General features: G+C 42.6%; 1 protein-coding gene across 2 annotated transcripts in view; it reads right to left on the bottom strand.

Annotated features, from left to right (window-relative positions):
• Positions 1-20173, bottom strand: part of ptafr (platelet-activating factor receptor) — a 39732-nt gene extending 19559 nt beyond the window's left edge. For both annotated transcript variants that reach the window (XM_041213698.1, XM_041213699.1), the window contains exon 1: positions 19990-20173. The gene's annotated coding sequence lies outside the window, so the exon portion shown is untranslated. The remainder of the gene's footprint in view (positions 1-19989) is intronic.
• Positions 20174-26980: the final 6807 nt, after the last annotated feature.

Here is a 26980-nt window from a genome sequence, read left to right as displayed (position 1 = left end):
AAGATTAAATCTCTGAAGTGGTTTCCTTATTTAGTTAGAGTGTGTAGCTCCACAACTTGAAGTTCTTCCACTGGACTGACATGATCAGGAACCACAGCATCAGATACAACATTAAAAAGTGGCAGTTCAGGGTTACGCAACTCAACAGACATATCGGGTGTGTTTATGCTTGGTCGATCTGTCACCGCAAGGATTAATGGTTCAACGTTAATCACAGGCGGAATAGCTGGTTGTTGGAATGTCCCTATGCTCATAAAACGATCCACATGTTTTCAAGCAATTCGGTCTTCTACTTCCATCTGGAAGGACAAGGGACCAGCTTCGAAGACAATTGTGCCAGGAACCCAACAAGGCCCGCTTCCAAAACTCTGCACGAAAACTGTATCTCCCAGAGTAAATCTTTGAGTTTAGCTATGAATATCATGATTCAATTTTTGATTACTCTGATTCTTCTCTAAGTTTGGAAACAGCAGACTTAACTTCGTACGTAGTTGGTGTTTCAATAATTCCGACCGTGTTGAACCCATAGTTGAATGAGGCACCATATGATAATTGAGAAGAAAGCAGGAAAGACAAGTTTCAAGAGTACTTTCTGATAACCTCTTCATTCCTGATTTGAAAGTTTGCACAGTTCTTTCAGCTAAACCATTTGATGAGGGATTATACAGTGCAGTTTTAATATGTCTGATTCCATTTAAACTCATGAATCTCTGAAACTCTGTACTGGTATAGAATGTACCGTTATCCAAAACGATGACTTCTAGTGGGCCATGTATACTAAAACATTGACACAGCTTTTCAATAGTTGTATTCGATCTTTGTGATCTAACTTCATACACATCCATCCACTTAGAATGCGCATCTACAATCAATAAAAATATGGTACCTAAGAATGGACCTGCATAATCAATATGTAGTCTAACCCAGGGTCAACCAGGCCACTCCCACAGATGCCACGAATGTTGCTGACAATGGAGACAGTGCTTGCTTTCAATATCACTGCCTATGCCTACCACCAGACACAGCTTCGCAGAAGCATTTTCATCTTCAAAATGCCTGGATGTGCATTATGAAGCTCTGTCAAGAGTAGTTCTCTTCCTTGCAAAGGGACAATGACTCTTGATCCCCACAACAAGATTCCATCTTGACAACTTAACTCTGATTTTCAGGCATGGAATGGTCTTATCTCTTCAGACACTCGTGAATTTAACCACCCTTACAAGGCCATGTGCTTTCGACAAAATTGGATTTCTGTTCATCCAATTTCTAATTTGCTTTGCACACACAGGCAAAGAATCCAAGAGATTCAGCACAAGCACAACTTCTTGTGGCACTGGAGCATGTACAATATTATCTGGTAACGGGAGACGACTGATTGTGTCCACGTTTGCAATATGTAAGCCTGGATGGTGCATAAAGGTAAACTCATACAGGGATAATATCAAATCCCAATGTTGAATTCTGGCTGAGGCTATTAGCGGAATGGCCTTATCCTCACTCAATAAACCCTTTAATGTTTTATGTTCCAACACGATGAGGAAATGTTGTCCATGCAGAAACTGTTAGAATTTCTTCACTCCGAATATCACCGATAAACCTTCCTTTTCTAGTTGGGAATAACCTTTCTCGGCTGCAGGAAGGGTTATGGAGAATTACCCAATTAGCCTTTCGGAACCATCTTCTATCCTGTGTGACAACACTGCCCCCGCACAGCAAGGACACGCATCACAGGTTAATATTAATTATTTTGATGGGTCATAATGTACCATTAGACATGATGAATATAACAGCTTCTTAATTTTCACAAAGGCTCCTTCTTGTTGTGAATTCCATGACCAAAGATGATTCTTTTTTAACAATAAGTATATTGCAGCTAACACTGTTGTCAAGTTTGGCAAGAAGCAACTATAAGAGTTGATCATGCCCAGAAAAGCCTTGAGTTCATCCACACTGGACGGAGAGGGCACCTCTTTGATTGCTCTAACTTGCTCTTCTACCAGATGCAACTCATGGCATCCACCCAGTGACACAAGTAAGTAACTTCTGGTCCTTGGAATGTACATTTCTCTTTCTTTAATTGTACACTGGCTTCCAAGAATCTTCTTAACACCTTTTCCAGGTTGGCCAAATTTTCGGCTTCCATTGACCCTGTAATCAGAATATCATCTAGGCATACTACTGCTCGGGGAAGTCCTTGCAAAAGACTCCCCATGGTCCTTTGGAAGATTGCACATGCATACGATACTCCAAAAGGTAGGCACATATACAGGCTTGTTGCTTGTTGATGGTTACATACGCTTTAGATGTGCCATCCAACTCTAGCTGTTGCTATGCATGGCTCGTGTCCAATTTGGTCTGGGAATTGTGTAGTAATCTGAGATGTAGTACGCCTTTGAGACAAGTATTGTAATATAAGATCACATGATCTTAATGTCCAATAGCAGAGTAACGCAGGCTACCTCTCTGTGAGAGTCTTGAATTAGTCACTGCTGAGTGAAGACAGAGTTTTTATGTAGTGAACACATAAGTATAGTTGCAGACTTTAGTTTGTAAATATACAGCATTTGTTTATTCTAACAATGATCTACTGATGTTCTCTGTCTCTGTACCAACTCAGTCACACCAAACAAAGCATGCCACCCGGATCCTTTAGCCCCAACAAACCAAGGGCACTGGGTCCAACAAACTGGCGACGAGAGTAATAGCACAAAAAATCATGGGAAAAAATAAGGTAAAAAGTGAGAAAAACGAAGGAAATCAGAAGAACCAAAATGAGGCCGCACCTCGCAGGGTAGCCGTAAGTTAAAGAAAATTTCCTTCTGAACATCAAATTAATTCCCAAAGTGATGCTGCAATTTGGAAGAGTGGAGCCATTTGATCCAACCTCGGACGACTGGTCTCACGATGTTGAACACCTCACGTCCTTCTTCCAGGCGAGCGACATTGCAGGGGTGGGGAAGAGGTGCGCGATCCTTCTGTCCACGTGTGGGCGTAAGACACGTGGATTCATTCGAAATCTGTGGGTGCCCGCAGTGCCCCAGGCTCCAAAGTTTTTGACCGTTTAGTGAACCTCATGAGGAATCATTACCAGCCCAAGCTGTCGGTGACCATATAAAGGTTTAAATTTAACTCGAGAATTAGAGCTGTGGGGAAGACAGTTGCTTCTTATGTGGAGAGTCTGAAGCAATTAACTGGATACTGTGAATTCAGCACTTCTATCAATGATATGCTCAGTGATCGTTTGGTATAAATGAAAAGGCGGTTCAGAGGAGATTGTTGGCTGAAACAAATCTAGATTTTCCGGAGACTCAGAAGCTATTCGAGGAGCACAAAATGGCACCATCCTCCATGCTGGGCAAGGAGCTTCAGCCAAGAAGAGCGCGAAATTGCAGAGCTTTATTCTGAAGCGGGAAAGCAGCCACCACTAGCAGGCCAATTAAAAAATAAAACTTTGCAGCAAAAGCATGACATCATAGCAACAGAGATGGAAGTAGACAGCCCTGTAATGAAACACAATTTTAAAAGGTTGAATGTTTCTTCTGCCATCGATTTGGACACCTCGCGAGACATTGTGAAGACAGAATCAGGCAGACTGTCAGACAAAGGCAAAAACTCTATGAGATAAACAGCTTTGAAAAGCTTGAAGTAATCGATGCTGATATCTATTCGCTGTATAACTTAAAGGTAGGAAGAACAGAGCCTTGCTGTATAACCCTGAGAGTGAATGAGAAACCTATCAGACTGGAGGTGGATACTGGTGCCACCAACTATGGTGATTGGTGAGCATACTTTAAAATACCTGAATCATGGAGAATGTGAGCTGAATTTAGAAGAAACTGTTGAAAATTTAAAGACTTACACAGGAGAAAACATGCAACTCAAGGGCAGATGAAAAGTCACAGCACACTACAGAGCTCAAACAGTGAGGTTACCCTTGATGATAGTAGCAGGTGAGGGACCTAGTCTCCTCAGGTGAAAATGACTGAAAAAAATTAAATTGGAATGGACTGAAATCTTCCAACGGAGAACTAATGGACTTTCACAGTTGCTACAAAAATGTGACTCAGCTTTCAAGGAAGAACTTGGAAAAATTGAGGGGCTACAAGCAACGGTTCATGTAGATCCAGAGGTAACACCAAGATTGATGAAGGCAAGACCAATACATTATGTAATGTGGGATAAGGTAGACGCTAAACTGGACAGATTAGCAAAACTGGGAGTGATACCACCAGTACAATTTTCAGAGTGGGCAGCTCCAATTGTACCTGTTCCCAAACCTAAGCGAAGCTTTAGCATAGGCGGGGACTATAAACTAACAGTCAATCATGTTGCAAAACTGGATAGACACCCCATACCTAAAATTGAAGATTTATACACTAAACTGGCAGGTGGAAAAGCTTACGTGAAGTTAGATTTGAGTCATGCCTACCATCAATTGGAATTAAAGAAGACATCCTGGAAGTTTGTCACCATAAATGAGGGATTGCATCAATACACACATTTACCATTTGGCGTATCTTCTGCTTATGCAATATTCCAAAGAACCATGAAAAGTTTGTTACTGGGATTGCCCCATGTTGCGGTTTATTTGCAACAATCAGTTGCGGTTCTCATGCCTGGACGCACAGATAAGGAACATTTAATGAATCTGTAGGAAGTTTTGAAACGTTTTTTGCAGGCTGGAGTGAGATTGAGAAGGGAGAAGTGCACATTCCAGGCAAAAGAGGTAACTTACCAAGGTCACAAAGTCAATTCACAAGGCCTACAGAGCCAAAGAGTACATCCAAACTGAAATCATTCTTGGGGATGATCATTTACTATTCTTGATTGACTAATTTATTGACAGAACTGGCACCATTGTATTGTTTGTTCAAGAAAAACCAGAGATGGTCATGGCAAACACCATAAGAAGATGCCTTCACAAAAGTGAAAGTTGTTACAATTTTCTACACCTCTAGTACATTTTGATCCAAAGAAAGAGTTGATATTAACGTGTGATGGATCACCCTGTGGAGTGGGAGCAGCGCTTTCCCATCAAATGGATGATGGATCAGAACAACCTATAAGTTATCTGTCGAGAACACTTAGTACTGCAGAGAAAAAGTGCTCACAAATCGAAAACTGGTGATCATTTTCGGTGTTAAAAACTTTCATCAATATGTACAGGGTCATCATTTTACTATTGTAATGGACCACAAGCCATTATTAGGACTATTCGGTGAAGACAAGGCTATACCCCCTATCGCCTCAGCAAGAGTATAAAGGTGGACACTGATCTTGGCAGTATACGAGTATACTTTAATCCATAGACTTGAAAGTTAAATTGCAAATGCAGATGCACTCAGTCGTTTACCCTTGCAGGTAAAAGATGAGGGTGTTGCAATTCCTCAGGAATTAGTTTTGTTATTGAACTTCCTGGGCTCATCACCGATAAGTGCTAAACAAATTAAAGATTGGACGAACCGAAACCCAGTCTTATCCAAAGTGAGAAATCAAGCTCTTTTTGGCTGGTCACTAAAACAATAATCCAGTGAATTAAAACTGTATTTCCAGAGAAGATGTGAGATAACCAGCCAAGAAGGTATTTTATTATGGGGAGCTTGTGTAGTTGTTCCTCTGAAAGGACGAAGCCATTGTTATCTGAACTTCACAGTGCACATCCCGGAATTTCCAAAATGAAGGCAATAGCATGTAGCTATATGTGGTGGTTAGGAATGGATGGAGAAATAGAAATCCTTGTAAGAAGATGCATGCAGTGTCAACAGGTACAAAAATTACCTGCAACAGCCCCATTACACCCCTGGGAATGGCTAGGAATACCATAGGTACAAGTACACATCGATTATATGGGACTTTTTATGGGAACAATGTTTCTCCTTATCATAGACGCTCATTCAAAATGGATGGACATATACAAAGTTAAGTCACCCACGTCTTCAGCGACAATAAACAAGCTACAACAAAGTTTCGAAATTAATGGGCTGCCCGAAGTGCTAGTATCAGATAACGGAACAGTATTCACAAGTGCTGAATTTAACCGATTTACAAGCCTTCAACGGTTATTGTTCATGTGAAAACACCTTCATACCACCCTTCTTTGATCGAGGCTGAGGCTAATTATGTCAAACTTTGGGGGGGAGGTACAAAGAAGGTAGGAAAATCAGAAAATGCGGCATGATTGTCACCTTCAGGACAGAACATTTAATGTAGGAGAGAAGGTCTCTGTGAAAAATTTTAGAGACGGACCAGCACGATTGTTCAGTGAAACCAGTGCAGTAACGCGACCTCTTTCCTACCAGGTGAAAGTCGAAGATCAAATAATAAGACATGTGGTAGCAGAGAAGCAAAATATCCAGAAGTGATTCCACGAGTGTCCGAGAGTGAATCAACATCTCCTGTTGAAAGAACTCAACCAAGTACAAATGTATTTGAAGGGCCGACTGCACCTGAAAGAGTCGAAGAAACAAATTTACAGGAACTTGCTGTAGAACCTGATGCTCAGATGATTTCAATAAGCGTGACTCCAAAGCAAACTTCTGAAGCTGTAGAGCCTGAGACATTCTACACATATAAAGAAAACCCCCAGAGAGACTGACTTTGTAAATAATTGAACTGTGTAAGTAACTTGATGTGATGAAAAATTGTTAAATGTATTTTTCAGTAAAGGGGGAGGGATGTAGTAATTTGAGATGTAATATACCTTTGAAACAAGTATTGTAATGTAAGGTTACATGATCTTAATGTCCAGTCACAGAGTAGCATGGGCTACCTCTATGTGAGAGAGTCTTGAGTTAGCCACTGATGAGTGAAGACATAGTATTACGTTGTGAGCACAAGTGGAGCTGCAGAGTTTAGTTTGTAAATAAACAGAATGTGTTTATTCTAACAACGACCTCCTGATGTTTTCTGCCTCTGTACCGACTCGGTCACCCCGAACTAAGTATGCAACCCGGATCCTTTAGCCCCAACAAACCAAGGTCATTGGATCCAACAATTTGCCCCCAGCTAGCTCTGTGTAAAAGTCAGCTATCACGGTCAATTTATTGTCCCCACAAATGCATATAGTTTGATCAGGTTTCATCACAGGGACTATGGGCACTGCCCATTCTGAAAGTTGGACCGGCTGGATGATGCCCAGCCTTTCTAACCAGCACAATTCTGCATCCACCTTCTCCTTTAGGGCATAAGACACAGGTCTGACCTTAAAGAAACAGGGTGTTTGCCTGAGAATCTACATATATCTTTGCTTTTAACTTTCCTAATTCGTCACGAAATGCACTGTTGTATTTCCTTAGCAGTTCAGGAACTCATCCTGTTCTCACTTGAAATATTTCCGACCAGTTGAGCTTAATTTTTTGTAACCAGTCTCATCCCAGGAGACTAGGTCCTTCACCTGTCACTATGATCACTGGAAGCTGGGCTGTCTGTTGCCTATAGGACACAAGTACTGGGGCGATGCCCTTTACCTCAATGAATTCTCCAGTGTATGTCTTCAACTGAGCTGTTGTTCGCTGTTCAGTGTCTGGGTACCTTCATTTAGGTAGTTAAGTGTGTGCTCTCTCACCACTGCTGTTGAGGCTCCTGCATCTATCTCCATTATTAGTGGCTTCCCAATCACTTAAATTGTGATGGCTATTGGTTCAGTTTTTATTGCTTTGACATTGTATGGGGAATAGATGTTAGTATCGGCAGCTTCAAGTTCTGTTATATTATTCATTTCAATCATTTTGGTTTGCTGCCTTGTTGGGCTGTTTTGATTTCATCCTGCATTGCTTTATTACGTGCCCTTTCCTATGGCAGTAATGGCATTCTGCCTCCTTGAATCTGTAGGTGTCCAGTACGTGGTCACCCCCACATCAATGACAGCAACTTCGGAGGTGCTGCTGAAAATGCTTCCACCAGGCCTTTTCATTTTTCTGGCTTGCGGAGACTGATTCTCACTTCGCTACTGTGTCTCTGGTTTCCGCACCATGCCCAGCAGTAGGTTCCTGCCCCATCTGGAGAACGGCGCCATAGTGCACATTTTGTAAAGCTCTCGCAGCATTTTCCATGGCTAGCGCTTTGTCCACGGCCCGCTTCAAATCGGCATCGAGCTCTGTGAGTAAACGGCGCTGAATGGCGTCGTCGTGAACTCCACAAACCAATCAGTCCCACAGCATATCATTGAGTGTGTCTCCGAAGTCGCAGTGCTCAGTCAACTGCTTCAACTTCCCTATATAGGTTGCGATGGACCCCTTCCCCCCCAGGCCTTTACTCTGGAGTTAAACTTAAACATCTGCATTATTACAGATACTGGCTCCAATCTCCCATAGACACCTCGTAAGGGTCAATCCTGCCAAAGAGTGGCATGAATGGTGAGTATGCGTTTCTATTTTTCTGAAGAACTGATGTGCTAACATTCACAAGTCGAGGTGCAACGTCGGAGCTACTTTACCCTCGTCACCAAATGTGATGGCTTGGCCAACCAGACAGGTTTCTACTTGAAACCAATGAATTTATTACAAAGATAAAAACAAAAAATAAAAACAAAAAACTGCGGATGCTGGAAATCCAAAACAAAAACAGAATTACCTGGAAAAACTCAGCAGGTCTGGCAGCATCAGCGGAGAAGAAAAGAGTTGACGTTTCGAGTCCTCATGACCCTTCAACAGAGAGAGCTTTTGAGAAGCTATATGCTTGAACCAAGTCCACGACCAGAAAGCCAGGCCCCTGGATTACCCATGCTTAGGGCTCATTCGTCAGAGCCTACAAGAATAAAGACGTGACCCCTGATAGGCAGTAGGAAAAGACTGTACCTTCAATCACTGCACTCCATTTTCGGCCTTTTGAGGAAGCAGCGGTTTACTGGCACCACAGTTTCAGCTCATCTCACTTTGAATGACATTCATGGCTGCAGTCGCACTGTCACTTTTGTGTTACGATGATCTGATGTAACCCTAATGTGACACCTTCCTTGGGACGCCCTCCTCACAAACTAGGTTCTGACACCACATGTAGAGCTGAGGGATAAACCTGGCATCACAGCGGGACTTCCTTTATCAAGTTATGTGGTTTTATATATATATATTTTTTAATACTTTGAGAAGGCAGACACTACTGAAAGTATTTTAAGTTTACCAGCATTGAACAGAATTCTGCATGTTTTGTCTCAATAAACTATAAGCAGCACTATGTAAGGCTGCATCCCAAGTGCATTACAAAGTTTTTGCGATTTTACATTCTCACGAATTCGCTTGCTGCCACAGGCCACTCTACAGGCCAGAGTCGAGTGGGATGCCCAGAATGCATCTACACCTTTCCCCAGTTGGAAGTAAATGAGATTCAATATTGGCCTTCAGACCCATCTGTTCCATCACAAGGAACAATCCTTACACTGACAGCCCTGTCAATCCCTGTTGTCTCCTCATGTTGTTGGCCCTGGCGAGATTCAGTCAGCTCGGGAAACTCAGGCGCTGGCAGTTAAAGCCAGGATGCAGGTCTACCTTCATTCAACTGGGTATTACATCTGTAAATATCAAATCCCCTATAGCCACAGGGATTCCCTCCAAACACACGCTGGTTAAATGCCAAACTGAACAGGAATATGTTGGGTTTCCAGCACGCCAGTATTTTTTAATGTTTAAGCCCTCCACATAGACCAACCCCTGCCCAAACCATGCACCATCCACTTGCAGGTTAAAAGTGCCCCCTCTCATTGAGATAATAGAGAACATATAGGGTTTTAGTGGCAGATAAGCTCTTGTGAGAAAGAAGTAGGGCGATGTTACCATGATGAAAGTCTTTGTGATGGGGACGGTAAGCGGGTGGGAGCTCACCTTGGTTTCTAAAGAGAATGGCTTGAAAAGTCTGGGCTGAATTTTCCTGAGCTGGGAGGCAGAAGGGCTGACAAAATGGTGGGCAAGACATTGGAAGAGGAGACTGACATCTTCTTGCCATCATGCCACAGCACCAGTGGCAGGAAGGTTGGTGGCTAAGATACCCTTTAGGCAATAAATTGAGCCACTTAAGTAGCTACTTAAGGGCCACCTGCTGCCTCCATGGGCATTTTTTCTGCATTGGGAGGTTCCATTGCCATATTGGGAAACCATCAGGTGAAACATGGCAGCCTTCCAAAGGTTCTTGGCATAGCCCCTACTTCATAGCAACTCCATGGTCCATGGTGGGATCCCCCAGTAGAAATGGCAACCCTCACAGCAATAACTACACCACATACACAATGAACTGCTGAGTGCTGGGCCCTGTCTGCCTTACCTCGGTATACCCAACCTACCTGACCTCTTGCCAAGGGCACCCAGCCATTTTGGCTCCCTCTCTCTGGAGCTGCAGCCTCTGCAATGGCCAGCACTGGCAGCGGCACTGACAAGACTGCTGGGCTGCCAATCCTCTTATTTCACAGGTAGCTCCTAGGTGAAGGCCCCCATCCTTAAGTGGATAGCGGGCTTGGTGCTAGCCTCTTAATTGGTGAGCGAAGGAGTTCAGTGATGAGGGAGGTGGTCTATTCTTTTTCTACCTTCCTCAGCTTCCAGTATTTAGTTCTTACTTCAGTACAGATGAAGAAGCTGTTTGAGGAGTAACTGATAAGTTATTCTACTTATAAAAAGCAGTTTATAAAAGTTAAGGTATGCCAAGGCAGCTTGGATGATTGTAATGTGCATCCTGTGACATGTGGGAAGTCATGGGTGCATCACGTGTCCGAGACAAACATATCGGCAGGAAGTATCACTGGCTGCATAACTTGAACAGTGGCTGGAGACATGTGTGCATCCATGAGACAGAGAACTACATGGATAGCACATTTAGGGAGATGATCACACTGCAGGTTAGGAACATGCAGGCACAGAGGGAATGGGTGATGTCCATGCAGTCTAAGAGAACCAGGCAGGTAGTGCAGGAGTTCCCTGAGTTGATCTCACTCACTAACAGGTTTTCCATTTTGGATAATTCCTCAGAGGACTGCAGCAGGAGCCAAGGCCATGGCACCATGAGGAGCTCAGCTACACAGGAGGGGAGAAAGAAGAGAGGAAAAATAGTAAGAACATAAGAACATAAGAACTAGGAGCAGGAGTAGGCAATTCAGCCCCTCGAGCCTGCCCCGCCATTCAGTACGATCGCGGCTGATCTCATTTCGGCCTCAACTCCAATTTCCCGCCCTCTCCCCATAACCTTTCAACCCATTACTAATTAAAAATCTGTCCATCTCCTCCTTAAATTTATTCAGCACCCCAGCATCCACTGCACTCTGAGGTAGTGAATTCCACAGATTCACTACCCTTTGAGAAAAGGGCCTCATCTCTACCACCCCTTAGCCTAAAACTATGGCCTCTCATTCTAGAATGCCGCACAAGGGGAAACATCCGCTCCACGTATACTTTGTCCATCCCCTTTAGCATCTTATATACCTCAATTAGATCTCCTCTCATCCTTCTAAACTCTAGTGAGCATTGGCCTAATCTGCTCAATCTCTCCTCATAAAACAAGCCCCGCATCTCTGGAATCAATCTAGTGAACCTCCTCTGAACCGCCTCCAGTGCAATTACATCCCTCCTCAAGTAAGGGGACCAAAACTGTGCACAGTACTCCAGGTGCAGTCTCACCAATGCCTTGTACAGTTGCAACAACACTTCGCTATTTTTATAGTCTCTTCCTTTAGCAATAAATTCCAAAGTTCCATTTGCCTTCCTTATTACCTGCTGTACCTGCATACTAGCTTTCAGCAATTCATGCACGAGGACAACCAGATCCCTCTGCACTGAAGTTTCCCTCCATTTAAATAATAAGTCACATTTTTATTCTTCCAACCAAAATGGATAACCTCACACTTATCCATGTTAAACTCCATCTGCCAAATTTTGGCCCATTCACCTAACCTGCCCATATCCATTTGTAAATTTCTTATTTCTTCATTGCAACTTACTTTCCCACCTATTTTGGTGTCATCTACAAAATTAGCTATAGTACCTTCTGTCCCTGAATCCAAGTCATTAATACAGCTTGTAGTTGGGGCCCAAGGACCGAACCCTGTGGCACCCCACTAGTTACAGCTTGCCATTCAGAGAAAGACCCATTTATCCCGGCTCTCTGCTTTCTATTGGCTAGCACAATCCTCTATCCAAGCTAATATATGTGTGTGCTCTTATCTTGTGTATTAATCTTTTGTGTGGCACCTTATCAAAGGGCTTCTGGAAGTCCAGATATACTACATCTACAGGATTCCCATTATCCACTTTGCTTGTCACATCTTCAAAGTTCTCTAGCAAATTAGTCAAACACGATTTACGCTTCATAAAACCATGCTGACTCTGATGGATTGCATTTTGACTTTCCAACTGCCCCATCACTAATTCATTAATAATGGATTCCAACAATTTCCCAACGACAGACATTAAACTAACTGGACTATCGTTTCCTGCTTTCTGCCTCCCCCTCTTTTTGAAGAGGGGTGTTATATTAGCATTTTTCCAATCCACTGGAACCTTTCCAGAATCCAGGGAATTTTGGAATATTATAGCCAGTGCATCCACCATCTCCGCTGCCACTTTCTTTAAGACCCTGGGATGTAGGAGATTCGTTAGGGGAGCAGACAGGCATTTCTGCAGCAGTAAACATGACTCCAGGATGGTGCGTTGCCTCCCTGGTGCCAAAGTCAAGGACGTCATGGAGTGGCTACAGGACATTTTTCTGCGGGAGGGCGCACAGCCAGAGGCCATGTTCCACTTTGGTACCAACAGCATAGGTAGGAAGAGGGATGAGGTTGAAAGCAGATTTTAGGGAGTTAGGAAAGAAATTAAAAAACAGGACCTCAAAAGCTGTAATCTCATGACTACTCCCAATGCCCATGTGCTAGTGATATGAATAGGAGGATTGAGCAATTGAACACATGGGCTGGAGAATTTGTATAGGAGGGAGGGCATCAGATTTCTGAGGCATTTGGGACCAGGTCTGGGTCAGGTGGGACACAACAAAGATGGACAGGCTGCATCTTAACAGGACTGGGACTAATATCCTCACAGGAAAGTTCACTAGTGCTGTTGGGAAGATTTAAATTAGATTGGCAGGGGGCTGGGAACCTGAGAGGGAGCTCAGGTTGGAGGGAAGCAAAACTGGCAACAGAAGGTAGAAAAATAGTATGCTAAATTAGAAGGCAGATGAAGTGAAGGCAAGCATCAAATAGGATTATAATGGGGAATAATGTCAAAAAGACAAAGGGACCCCGACCTGAATGCACGCAGCATTCACAATAAGGTAGATGATTTGAAGGCAGAAATAGGGGTAAATTGGTATGATTTAATTTCCATTTCTGAGATGTGTTAACAGGGTGACCAAGATCAGGAACTAAATATTCAAGGATATTCATTATTTAGGAAGGATGGGCAAATAGGAAAATGAGGTGGGGTAGCACTGTTAACAAGGGACAAGATCAATACATTAATGAGAGAGGATCTTAGATCAAAGGATTAAGATGTAGAATCAATTTGGATGGAGCTAAGAAACAACAAGGGGCAGGAAACATTGGTGGTGGTTGTTCATAGGCCACCAAACTGTAGAGGTAACGTGGGGCACAATATAAATTGGGAAATTAGAGCTGCACGTAACATGGGAATTACAGTAATAATGGGAGACTTCCGTTTATACAGAAACTGAGTAAACCTAATTAGCAGTAATGCTGTGGAGGATGAATCCCTGGAGCATGGATGAGATGGGTTGCTGGAGCATTACGTTGAAGAACCAACTAGGGATTGAGCTATTTTAGATTAGCATTATGAAATTAGAAAGGGCTACTTAGTAATCTTGTTGTAAAGGAGCCTTTCGGAAATAGTGACCATAATATGATAGAATTTTATATTAAGTTTGAAAGTGAAATAGTTCATTCTGAAATTAGGGTCTTAAATCTGAACAAAGGAAACAATTAATGTATGGGGGTAAGTTGGCTATAGTAGATTGGGAAAATACACTAAAATAAAGGCAGTAGACAGGCAATGGTGAACATTTAAAGTATTGCAACACATGTAATTCCACTAAAACAAGAGGAAAGGTGAATCAACCGTGACTAACTAAAAAATTTAAAGATTACATTAGATCAAAGGAAGTGGCTTATAATGTTGCAAGAAAATGTGGTAAACCCGAGGATTGGGAGCAATTTAGAATCTAGCAAATGGAGGGCCAAGAAACTGATAAAGATAGGGGAAAACGAATATGAATGCAAGCTAGTGAGAAACATAAATACAGGCTTGCTGATGGTATGTGTCAGGTGGATCAGATCAACAAGGGAAACTTGATCACACAGTCACAATGATATTGCAATTTGCATTTTATTTTGAGTGTGTGCCCTGAGTTCAGTAGTAATAAGTCCACCAAGACTCTAGAGATTTTTTCAAAACTAAATTAAACATTTAGTAACAAAGGAAAAGATTTCAAGCACATACACAGGTCTACAAATTACTACTATAATAACTCCTAAAACTCCTAATTAATCTGGCTTTCAGTTACACGCTTGTTAAGGCAATGGTAAAAAAAAATAGATTTAAACAAATCCAGGCAAGTCAACATAATAGATACAAGCAAAATACTGTGGATGCTGGAAATCTGAAACAAAAACAAAAATTGCTGGAAAAACTCAGCAGGTCTGACAGCATCTGCGGAGAGAAAGATAGAGTTAATGTTTCGAGTCCATGTGACTCTTCTTCAGAACTAAAGAAAAGTAGAAATGTGGTGAAATAGATACTGTTTAAGGGGGTGGGACAGGTGGAGCTGGGTAGAAGGCCAATGATAGGTGGAGGCAAAGGATAGATTGCAAAAGATGTCATAAACAAAAGGTGGAAGGGGTGTTGATGGTGGTGATACTGTCCAAAGGAGGTGCTAATGGTGACATTAAGAGTAGAAAGCAGGATGAGCAAGTGACAGATGACCCTAGTGGAGGTGGGGTGGGGGGAGGGGACAATGTGGGAAATAAGATCGAAAAAGGCCAAAAGGTGGGGATAAAACAATGAATGGAAATTAATTTTAAAAATAATAATAGAAATAGGTGGAAAAAATGTATATATGCAAAAATTGAAAATAAATATTGAAAAAAGGGGATCAAAAAGGGGGTGAGGATGAAGGAAAGAGTTCATGATTTGAAGTTGTTGAACTCAATATTAAGTCCGGAAGGCTGTAAAGTGCCTAATCAGAATATGAGATGCTGTTCCTCCAATTTGCATTGAGCTTCACTGGAACAATGCAGCAGGCCAAGGATGGACATGTGGGCATGAGAGCAGGGTGGTGTGTTGAAATGACAAGCGACAGGGAGGTCTGGGTCATGCTTGCGGACAGACTGAAGGTGTTCCGCAAAGCGGTCACCCTGTCTGCATTTGGTCTCTCCAATGTCGAGGAGACCGCATTGGGAGCAACAAATGCAGTAGACTGAATTGAGGGAAGTGCAAGTGAAATGCTGCTTCACTTGAAAGGAGTGTTTGGGCCCTTGGACGGTGAGGAGGGGGGAAGTATAGGGGCAGGTGTTGCATCTTCTGCAGTTGCATGGGAAGGTATCGTGGGAGGGGGTTGAGATGTAGGGGGTGACGGAGAAGTGGGCCAGGGTGTCCCAGAGGGAACGATCCCTACGGAATGCCGACAGGGGGGTGAAGAGATGATGTGTTTGATGGTGGCATCATGCTGGAGTTGGCCGAAATGGCGGAGGATGATCCTTTGAATGCGGAGGCTGGTGGGGTGATAAGTGAGGACAAGGGGGACCCTATCATGTTTCTGGGAGTGAGGAGAAGGCGTGAGGGCGGATGTGTGGGAGATGGGCCGGACACAGTTGAGGGCCCTGTCAACCACCATTGATTGGAAACCTCGGTTAAGGAAAAAGGAGAACATGTCAGAGGAACTGTTTTTGAAAGTAGCATCATCAGAACAGATGCGACGGAGGCGAAGGAACTGAGAGAATAGGATGGAGTCCTTACAGGAAGCTGTAGTCGAGGTAGCTGTGGGAGTCGGTAGGCTTGTAATGGATATGGGTGGACAGTCTATCACCAGAGATTGAGACTGAGAGGTCAAGGGAGGGAAGGGAAGTGTCAGAGTTGGACTGTGAAAATGATGGAGGGGTGGAAATTGGAAGCAAAATTAATAATATTTTCCAGATCCAGGCTAGAGAACGAAGCAGCACCAAAGCAGTCATCGATGTACCGAAGAAAGAGTTGTGAGAGGGGGTTGGAGTAGGATTGGAACAAGGAATGTTCCACATACCTCATAAAGAGACAGGCATAGCTGGGGCCCATGTGGGTACCCATAGCCACACCTTTTATTTGGAGGGAATGAGACAAGTTTAAGGAGAAATTGTTCAGTGAGAGAATAAATTCAGCCAGGCGGAGGAGAGTGGTGGTGGATGGGGATTGTTCGGACCTCTGTTCAAGAAAGAAGCGGAAAGCCCTCAGACCATCCTGGTGGGGATAGAGACATAAAGAGATTGAACGTCCATGGTGAAGAGGTGGCGGTTGGGGCCAGGGAACTGGAAATTGTTGATATGATGTAGGGCATCAGAGGAATCATGGATGTAGATGAGAAGAGGCTGAACAAGGGGAGAGAGAACAGAGTCAAAATAGGAAGAAATGAGTTCCATAGGGCAGGAACAGGCTGACATGATCGGTCTACCGGGACAGTCCCGTTTGTAGATTTTGGGGACAACGTAGAAGTGGGCCGTCCGAGGTTGGGAGACTATGAGGTTGGAAGCTGTGGAGGGAAGATCTCCAGAAGAGATGAGGTCAGTGACAGTCCTGGAAACAATGGTTTGACGTTCGGTGGTGGAGTCATGTTCCAGGGGGAGGTAGGAGGAAGGGTTTGCGAGTTGGCGCTCAGCCTCTGTGAGGTAGCGGTCAGTGCGCCAGGTAACAACAGCACCACCCTTGTCAGCAGGTTTGATAACAAAGTCAATGTTGGACCTGAGGGAACGGAATGCGGCAAGTTCAGGAGGAGACAGGCTGGAGTGGGTCAGAGGAGCAGAGAAATTGAGACGACTAATGTCACGCTGACAGTTCTCAATGAAAAGATCAAGAGCAGGTAGGAGGCCAGAGGGAGCGATCCAGGTGGAGGGAGAATACTGGAGGTGGGTGAAAGGATCCGTTGAAAGGGGGGAGGACTCCTGCCCAAAGAAGTGAGCACGGAGACGAAGGCTGCAGGAGAAGAGTTCAGCATCGTGCCGAGCCCAGAATTCATTGAGGTGAGGGTGTAAGGGTATGAAACAGAATCCTTTGCTGAGCACTGAACGATCAGCATCAGAAGGGGGAAGGTCAGGAGGTATGGTGAATACAAGGTCGGGGCTGGGATTAGATGATGGGATGGGGTCAGAAGGGCAGGAAGTAGTGGAGGGTCCTGGATGGGCGTTGGTATCAATGAGTTGTTGGATTTTGCATTGCTTAGCACCTGAAAGAAAGATAAAGTTTCTTGTTAAGGCATCGGATGAGACGAAGAATAAAATGAAACAGGGGGCCAGGACAGCTTAGAAATAGGGCGAGTTGGTGCTGCTAGAGGGAAAGGTCGAGTATGTTCATATAGCAGTGCATGGTATTGAGTGTGGATCTCAGGATGCGGTGAGAACAGCAGTCCGAGGAGTGTTGTATGTCTCAGAGATACCTGTAATCCTGGATGAATTCAAAACATGAGGGATGGAACTTCAGTTGGAATCTACTTGGGGTAAGTGAGAGACGGAGACAGTCATTGAGGAAGGAAATATGTCTGTGAAAGCGGGTTTTAGTTAACAACTTGTCAAACACCAGGAGGGAAATGGAAATCAATGAAGGTGAACAAGGACAAACAGACAAGTGGAAATCCTCTCAGAGGGAAGAGCAATATTTCTTCAAGGTAGGCATTCCTGGAAGAGAAGTGGCAGTCAATTAAACATTAAGATAAAAGCAAAATACTGCGGATGCTGGAAAGCTAAAACAAAAGCAAAAATTGCTGGAAAAATTCAGCAGGTCTGACAGCATCTATGGAGAGAAAGATAGAGTTAACGTTTCAAGTCCGTATGACTCTTCATCAGAACCAAAAAGAAGTAGAAATGTGGTGAAATTTAAACTGATAAGTGGGGGGTGAAGCAAGTGAAGCTGGATAGAAGGCCAGCGATAGGTGGAGGCAAAGGAGAGATAGCAAAAGATGTCATAAACAAAAAGTCAAAGTCAACACAATACCCTGGGCAGTAGAATTTAAAGTGGCTTTTCCTAGCTTCAGTTTCTGTGGATAGCAGCTTAATACACAGCTCCTGGAGGCTTTTCACACTTCTGGTAGATCTTATAATGCCTTCCTCTCTGACACCTTGCCTCTTCTAATTTAGACATGTTTAACCCTTTTAATACAAATTCCAATGTTCCTATATGTCTTTGGAACTTTACTTTTCTCATAATATAAATCTTTTCATCGTGCTAATATTATCAGTTACCTTTGGGAAAAATAAACACAATGCTTAGCCTAGCTTCTCTGGCTAGGTGTAACATCAAACTGCCCTGATTTATCTAAAAATGCGAATTTTCCTCACCTCACATTCTAAGACTTCAGCTATGTTTATGTATTTAGCATTTTAAAGCTAGCTTCTTTTGATGAGTCAAAGCCTCCAGACCAGCTGTCTCCAATTCAATTAAATCCCACACACGCACACACACACACACATAGACACAGAAACTAGCCACACCCCGCTATTAACCTACACTTACAATAAATCACAATAATATTATGAGTTTTTTTTTGATGGGCTGTAAAATCTTCTTTAGGTATGTGAAAAGGAAAAGATTAACAAGGACAAATATGGGTCCATTACAGGCAGAGACAGGAGAAATTATAATGAAGAAAAGGGAAAGGGTGGAGAAACTAAACAATTCCTTTGTACCTATCTTCATGGAGGAAGATACAGAAAATCTCCCAGAAATACTAGGCAACCAAGGGGCTTGTGAAAATGAGGAACTAAAAGAAATTAGTATTAATAAAGAGGTTGCACTCAAAAAATTAATTGGATTAAAGGTTGATAAATCCTGACAGGGCCATAACTTTCTGCCTATAAGTTGTGAGGAGGATGCAAGGAGGCTTTATGGGGTCTTGACAGGCTAAATGAACGGGCAGGAATGAGGCAGATGAAATATAATGTGAATTAGTGTGAAGTTACCCACTTTGGTGGAAAAAACAGAAATGCAGATTATTCCTTAAATGGTGAGATGTCGGGAAGTTTTAGTGTCCAAAGGAACCTGGACGTCCTTGTTCATGTGTCAGTAAAAGCTAGCATGCAGGCACTGCAAGAAATTAGGAAGCCAAATGGTAAGTTGGCCTTCATTGCAGGGGTATTTGAGTACAGGAGTAAAGATGTCTTGCTGCAATTGTATAGAGCCTTTGGTGATACCACATCTGGAGTATGGCATATAGTTTTGGTCTAAGGAAGGATATACTTGCCAGGGCGGGAGTGCAGTGGAGGCTCACCAGACTGATCCCTGGGATGGCAGGATTGTCTTATGAAGAGCTATTGAGGAAACTGGGCCTGTATTGTCTGGAGTTTAGGAGAATGAGAGGTGATCTTATTGAAACTTACAAAATTCTCACAGGGCATGACAGGGTATTTGTAAATAGGTTGTTTCCCCTGGCTGGTGAGGCTAGAACCAGGGGACACAGAATAAGGGGCAGGCCATTTAAGACTGAGATGAGGAGGAATTCCTTCACTCAGGGGGCAGTGAGCCTTGGGAATTCCTTACCCCAGGGGGCTGTGGAAGCTCAATCGTTGAGCACGTTCAAGACAGAAATCGATAACTTTCTGGGCACGAATGACATCAAGGGACATGGGGATAGCATGGGAAAGTGGTGTTGAGGTAGATGATTGGCCATGATCTAACTGAATAGCAGAGCAGGTTCAATGAGCTGAATGGCCTACTCCTGCTCCTATGCCCCTATGTTCCTATATTCTAAGAGTAAATGAAGCCCAAGAGCCAGTTTGCATCAGAGGAGCCCAGGAACTCAGAAGATAAGACTTTTTTAAATGGTTACCGTTTCTTGGTGGCAGAGAGCACTGGATTGCTCATAAGCAGAGCAGGACCTTACAGCAGGGATTCCAGCAGTGCAGCAAAGCAGTCAAGTCCCTGATCTGGAGGGAAACGATGGGACTAAGGAAAATTCTGTTGCTTTCTCGCAGACTTTGAGCTTCCTTCTGCTTTTGTAGTTCACAGAGTAATGACAATATAAAGTCTTGACTTGAAAAACAGCTTTGAGGTGTAGGTTTCTAGACACTCTCATTTGAAGATCTTATCACCAACTTACGTACGTGTCTCAACGTATCCAATTTTGAATCGAGTCCCAGAACTATATTTAAATGTCATCACTGTTACACATTCCCCCTGCCCACGTAGGTTTCAATATCAAAACCAATGCAGCTGTAACATTGGGAACACCCACAGACAAAACCTGATCGGTCACATTGTAAACGTGACATGGTTTAACATGTAACATTTTGTGCATAATTATGACAGAGATAAAATGCAACCGCAAAACTCTGTCACAACTCCTATGTAGTGCACTAACTTACATGTTATTGTAATGTAACAGCAGGTTTTCCTCCAAGTATCTCTCCTAAAGGCACTGACCTACTCTTGTATCTGATGAGCGGTGAGGATTTAGCACTGCCTAATAGGGCGGAGGGTGCAAGATTTCTCAGTAACCTTTGTCACGATTTCAGTAGAGACCAGCAACATTTTTTTAAAGTATACGAAATTCAGAATCCTGATTATTTACTAAAAGAATGAAGCCACAAGGTTCCACAGTTTAAAGCAAAAAAATGTTTTTATTTTGCAAGAGTCAACAAAGCAAACACTAAATACTATCTATCCTAAACTCTAACATCCAGAATCAATATGAGAAACATTAACATTAGCAAAAAACACAGAATCTCTCATACCTTCAAAAGGGCATTGGATGAATACCTGAATGAGAAAAAAATGCAGCAATATAGAATAAGGGCTTGGACATTTGACTAATTGTATTACCTTTCAAAAGAGCTGGTGCAGATGCGATGGGCCAAATGGCCTCCTGTGCTGCACTATTCTATGATTCTATCATTTGCTAAAGTACAGCTCCCCCAGATGCCAGAAACTGTTTACCCATGTGGCTATTTATTCTGTCCAAAACTGGAAAGTGAAAGCCAGCAAGTTATTTAGCTATGGGAATAATGTGGGGTCGCTGCAGCCAAAGATGATCTTGCTGTTATCCAATGGGCGCAGCCCATATTTCTAGTGCAAGCCCAGGACTTATTACAATAATGTAAGGCCCTGGTGAGACCACACATGAAGTATTTTGTACAGTCTTGATCTCCTTAGAGGGTATGCAACAAAGATTCATTGGACTGCTTCCTGAGATGAGGGGGTTGTCCTATGAGGAAAGATTGAGTAGACTAGGCTTAAATTCCATCGCATTTTGGAAATTGAGAGATGACCTCATTGAAACATAAAATTCTTAAGGGGCTTGACAGGGTAGATGCTGGGAGGATGACGCCCCCCCCCCCCCCTTCCCCCCACCCCCACCCCCACCCCGGTCAGTGTATCCAAACCAGGTGTCGGTTTCAGAATAAGGGGTCAGCCATTTAGAACTGAGATGAGGAGAAATTTCTCCAATCAAAGGACTGTCAATCTGGAATTCTGTACTGCTCCATCAGTGAGTATTTTTAAGACAAGAGATTGATAGAATTTTAGATGCCAAGGGGATTAAGGGACTTGGGGGTACTGCAGGAAGATTGATTTGAGGTAGAACATCAACCATGATCTGATTGGGACGGGTGAGCAGTTTTGTGGCGCCAAATGCCTCAAGGCAAAAGTATACCAGCTGAACCATGGCTGTCACAGGCACGCAGTTGTAGGAGAGACACGGTTTTTGCTATGACTCTTTATCAAAATACAGTTCTTATGCTGGATGTATGCACATAGAACAAAGGGTCTTAAAAGAAGTGGCTAGTGAGATAGTTGATGCATGGGTTTTAATTTTCCAAAACTCCCTAAATTCGGGGAAGGTCCCATTAGATTGGAAGATAGCAAATGTAACTCCACTATTCTAAAAGGGAGGGAGACAGAAAGCAGGAAACTACAGGCCAGTTAGCTTGTCATATGGAAAATGTTAGAAGCTATTATTAAAGGAGTTATAACAGGGCAGTCGGATAAGTTCAAGGTAATCAGGCAGAGTCAACATGGTTTTGTGAAAGGGAAATCATGTTTAACCAACTTATTGGAGTTCTTTCAGGAATTAACATGTGCTGTGGATAAAGGGAAACAGAATGCATTTGATAAAGTGCCATATCAGAGGTTATTTCGTAAAATAAAAGCTTATGGTATAGGGGTAACATATCGGCATGGATAGAAGATTGGCTGGCTAACAGGAAGCAGAGAGTCGGCAGAGGGTCTTTTTCAGGCTGGCAAGATGTAACAAGTGATGTGCCACAGGGATCAGTGCTGGTACCTCAACTGTTTACAGTTTATATAAATGACTTGAATGAAGAGATGGTTGCCAAATTTGCTGATAGCATAATGATGGATAAGTAGGAAAATAAGTAGTGAGGAGAGCCTAAGGAGGCTACAAAAGATAGCGATAGGTTAAATGAGTGGGCAAAGATCTGACAAATGAAGTATAATGTGGCAAAATATGAAATTGTCAATTTTGGTAGGAAGAATAAAAGCAAAGCATATTATCTAAATGGTGAGAGATTGTAGAGCTCTGAGATACAGAGGGATTTGGGTGTCTTAGTGCATGAATCACTAAAAGTTAGTATGCAAATAATTAGGAAACTAATAGAATGTTATCATTTATTGTGAAGGGAATTGAATACACAAGTAGGGAGGTTATGCTTCAGTTATACAGAGCACTAGTGAAACCACATTTGGAGTACTGTGTACAGTATTGGCCACCTTATATAAGCAAGAATATAAATGCATTGAATGTAGTCCAGAGAAGGTTTACCAAACTAATAATTGGAATGGGCAGGTTCTCTTATGAGGAAAGGTTGGACAGGTTAGGCTTGTATCCACTGGAGTTTAGAAGAGTAAGAGGTGACTTGATTGAAACATATAAGATCCTGTGGGGTCTTGACAGGGTGGATGTGGAGAGGATGTTTCCTCTTGTGGGAGAACCTAAAACTAGGGGGTCATTGTTTAAAAATAAGGGTCACCCACTTAAAATGGAGATGAGGTGAAATATTTTCTCTCAGAGGACCGTGAGTCATGGAACTCTCTTCATGAACAGGTGATGGAAGTGGAGTCTTTGAAAATTTTTAAGGAAGAGGTGGATAGATTCAGGCTAAGCAAAGGGGGTGATAGGTTATCGGGCGTAGGCGAGATGCAGGTTTGAGGTTACTATCAGATCAGCCATGATCTTATTAAATGGCAGAGCAGGTTCGAGGGGCTGAAAGGCCGCCTCCTGCTCCTTGTTCGTATGTGCGTGTCTACCATTTTTGCAACATCCACTGCTTTTTTTCAGACCTGTAAGTGCGGGGATTTAAAGATTATTCTCACTCTTTTCACCATCCAAATTCTTTGTACCTTCTTGTGTTCTTTTAATATCTTTCCATTGCCTAGATCTTTTACTTTTCAACCTTATATTAAGCATGAAACAAGTAACATAATTGACAATGAAAGCATCCAAATTTTTATCCGTTCTTTCTTCTGCCTTCCTGAGCAGAACCTTTTATCAATTTCATGCTTTTCTTTTCAACAGTTTACAGGTCATTTAACCCATTCACTTCCGTATCTCTGATTAGGATATCTTATGTTTATTTCTCCCCTTCCTGTAAATATTTACAGATGCTGACAATTTTGTTGCATCTCTGGCATTTTCCCTGTGCGTCACAGATTTCTGGTATTTAAAGATTTGCCCACCTGCACATACTTTCACAATGCATGGAAGTTTTTGGGAGTGGTTGTTCCAGGAAATCACCCTGAACTGTCTAACAATAGCACACCTTGATCTTAGTGACAGAGAAAACCTCTGGCACTGAATGAAGTCATTCAACCCATTGTGTCTGTGCTCGCTGAAAAAAAGAGATACCAGCCTAATCTCATTTTCCAATTCTTGCCGTAGCCCTGAAGGTTACAGCATTTCAAGTGCATATCCAAGTGTCTTTTAAATGCAGTCATGGTTTTTACCAACAATACTTTTTCAGGCAGTGCGTTCCAGATCCCCATCACCTTCTGGGTGAAAACATTTCTTCTCAATTCTCCTATATTCTCTCTGCCAATCACTTTAAACCGATGTCTCCTGGTTATTGAGCAATAGGTCCTTCCTATCCACTCTATCTAGGTCCCTCATAATTTTATACACTTCAATTAAAACTCCCCTCAGCTTCCTCTGTTCCGAACAGGACAGCTCCTTTACTTTCTTGTAGTTAAAATTTTCCATTCCCAGCAAAATCTTCATAAATCTCCTCTCTGTCCTTTCTAATGCAATCACATCTTTCTTGTAAGGTCCTTGCAACAGAGCAATCTGGTTCTATTTTCCTCTATTGCTATTTCCCACATCATATCACTAGCTTTGCTTCACTGGGGTGGGGGCAGAGTTTGGGTCTCCATCCTATGCCTCCCACTGAGCAAGTCATGAAGATCATAAACGCAACAGGTGAGCGTTCTGATCTTTATTCAGTTAATAAGTGAAGCCAGGATCAAATATGCTTCTATTGCTCGTGGCTCATATACCATAGTACAAGTTCCCCAGCAACCTGAGTCACAATAACCCTTTCAAGAACCCATCCTGAAGTGTGTTATCTTCGAATGGAACTAAGACCAAAAGGGAGAAGTACATGGTCAAATGAATAGGGACCTCTGTGACCACCTATCTGGAAATTCCAAGATTTTCCATGAACTGTGACAGAAAAAGGACCCTCCCACACATCACTGAACTTGTTGCACCGCATAATAATCATCAGATAAACAACATCTTTGAGAATAAAGGGATGTAGGTTACTTCATTGTTCTTCACCATGAGGAAACCAGAAATCCCACTTTGTACAAACACAAGGGCATTTTTTCTTCTAGCCACTTTTTGCCACACAACCTGGTTTTACAAATAAGTGCCAGGTTAAAAGTCATGCTCCACAACATGGTCATCAGCCCGTTTATGTTACAACAACAAACTGTGCAAGTGAGGAGCCTCAGAAAGAAAGGACTAAATGAAGAGATATGTGGGTAAGGTGTTGGGCATAGTTAATAGGTCTTATTAGAGTATTCATAGTCTTAGGTAGTTCAACAGTAAGTATTTATTAACTACTTGAAATTATATACATAGGTACAGTAAAGGTCCAAGCTGGGATCTGTCTCCATGCTTGCTTTGACACACAGCTCTGTCCAACACTATACTGAGCCCTAGGTGTGGGTTATGTGTTCTCTTACATCACTGTGTGGGAGGTACTGTACTCAGTCCCACGTAAATCCTTTATGTGCCAGACCCTTATACTACAATGTGAACAGAAATTAGTGATAGGTTGAAAGAATTATGAACAACATTGAAGGCTTATTCATAAAATTCCTCATATTTACTGCCTTCACAACAGATGTTAAGGTTTTGTATTCATTTCAGCAGCACACATACTCAAATTGGAACAGTACAGAGCAAATTAACAGATTCTTAGATCAGAAAAATATCACCGTTTCATTCTGAAATTATGTACAACTGCTGGTTGCTCTTCTTTTCTAAGAAAAACTTACCTCAGTAAATAATCTTATAACATGCATTTGGCCACCATAAATCCAAGGATTAACTTTTGGTTCTCAGTGAAACAGGCAATCAGGTTGGAGGAGATGGCCCTCACTGGTTCTCTCAGCAGTCAGTGTGTGCTGTAAGTCATGTTCTATGAGGCCTAAAGTTCCCTCAACCAAAACAGAGGACAGCTTCACTTAGCATTAAAAAAAACATGTACATCTGTGATTCCCTGATTTTCTAATGAGAGAATTGACTGTGGTCAGAAAACCCAACCGACTGGTTAATGTTCTTCGGAAAAGGGAAGCTATGATCCCCCACCTTGACTGATCTACATGTGCCTTCAACGAATCTCAAGTGACATCTGATCTCTAATGCCCCCAAAAGATCAGTTGTGCAATTAAAAAAACGAGCATTACAAACACTCTATTCACATTTCGTTTTATCACATTTTGGAAACATTTTTTTTAAATCAGTTGCTTGCAAAAAAAGGAACTTGGTTATCAAGGTCAAGGTTCAACTATAAACAACACAATCTAATTTAGGGATAAATCTCACCTACCTTTTATTGTGTTGAAGTTATACGCTAGAATGGGGCCAGGGGATTTCAGGATTACTGGAATGATCATTTCCAGATAAAAGTTTTCAGAGTAATCATCAGTGGGTGAATAAGTGCCTTTGAGGCAATTGGTGCTGGATTTGTTTCCTGGTTTGTGGTGAATTGCCAGATCATTGATTGGTCAATGATGCATTGCATTCAACAGCAGCTTGGTCAAAAAGGGAGGTTTTAAGGGGTATCTTAAAAGAGTAAAGTGAGGTACAAAAACAAGAGGGTAGAGCTTAGGGCCTAGGCAACTGAAGGCACAGCCACTGAAGGTGGATCAATTAAAGTCAGTGATGTTCAAGGGGCTAGAACTAGAAGGTCGCTCATCTCCAGAGCAATTAGTGATAGGGAACAAATGCTGGCCTAGCCAGTGTTGCCCATATCCTGTTAAAGAATAAATAAAAGAAAATCTCAAAGAGCCCTGGGGCTGAAGAGATTACAGAGAAAGGGAAAGGTGAGACCATGGAGGGATTTGAAAACAAGGATGGGAGCTTTAAAATCAAGGCATTGATTGAATAGGAACCAATGCAGGTCACTGAGCACAGGGGTGATAGGTGAATGGGGCTTGATGTGAATTAAGACACAGGCAGCAAAGTTTTGGATAACCTCAAGTTTACAGAGGACAGAATGTGAGAGAGCATTCAGCCATGGTTTCCTCTCCTGATCATTGCATGGTGATTCCTGCTGAGAGTGCATGTATAGATGCTGGCT

The sequence above is a fragment of the Carcharodon carcharias genome, chromosome 19, assembly GCF_017639515.1.
Source record: "Carcharodon carcharias isolate sCarCar2 chromosome 19, sCarCar2.pri, whole genome shotgun sequence".
Taxonomy (NCBI): domain Eukaryota; kingdom Metazoa; phylum Chordata; class Chondrichthyes; order Lamniformes; family Lamnidae; genus Carcharodon; species Carcharodon carcharias.
This window is presented reverse-complemented; position numbering and strand designations above follow the sequence as displayed.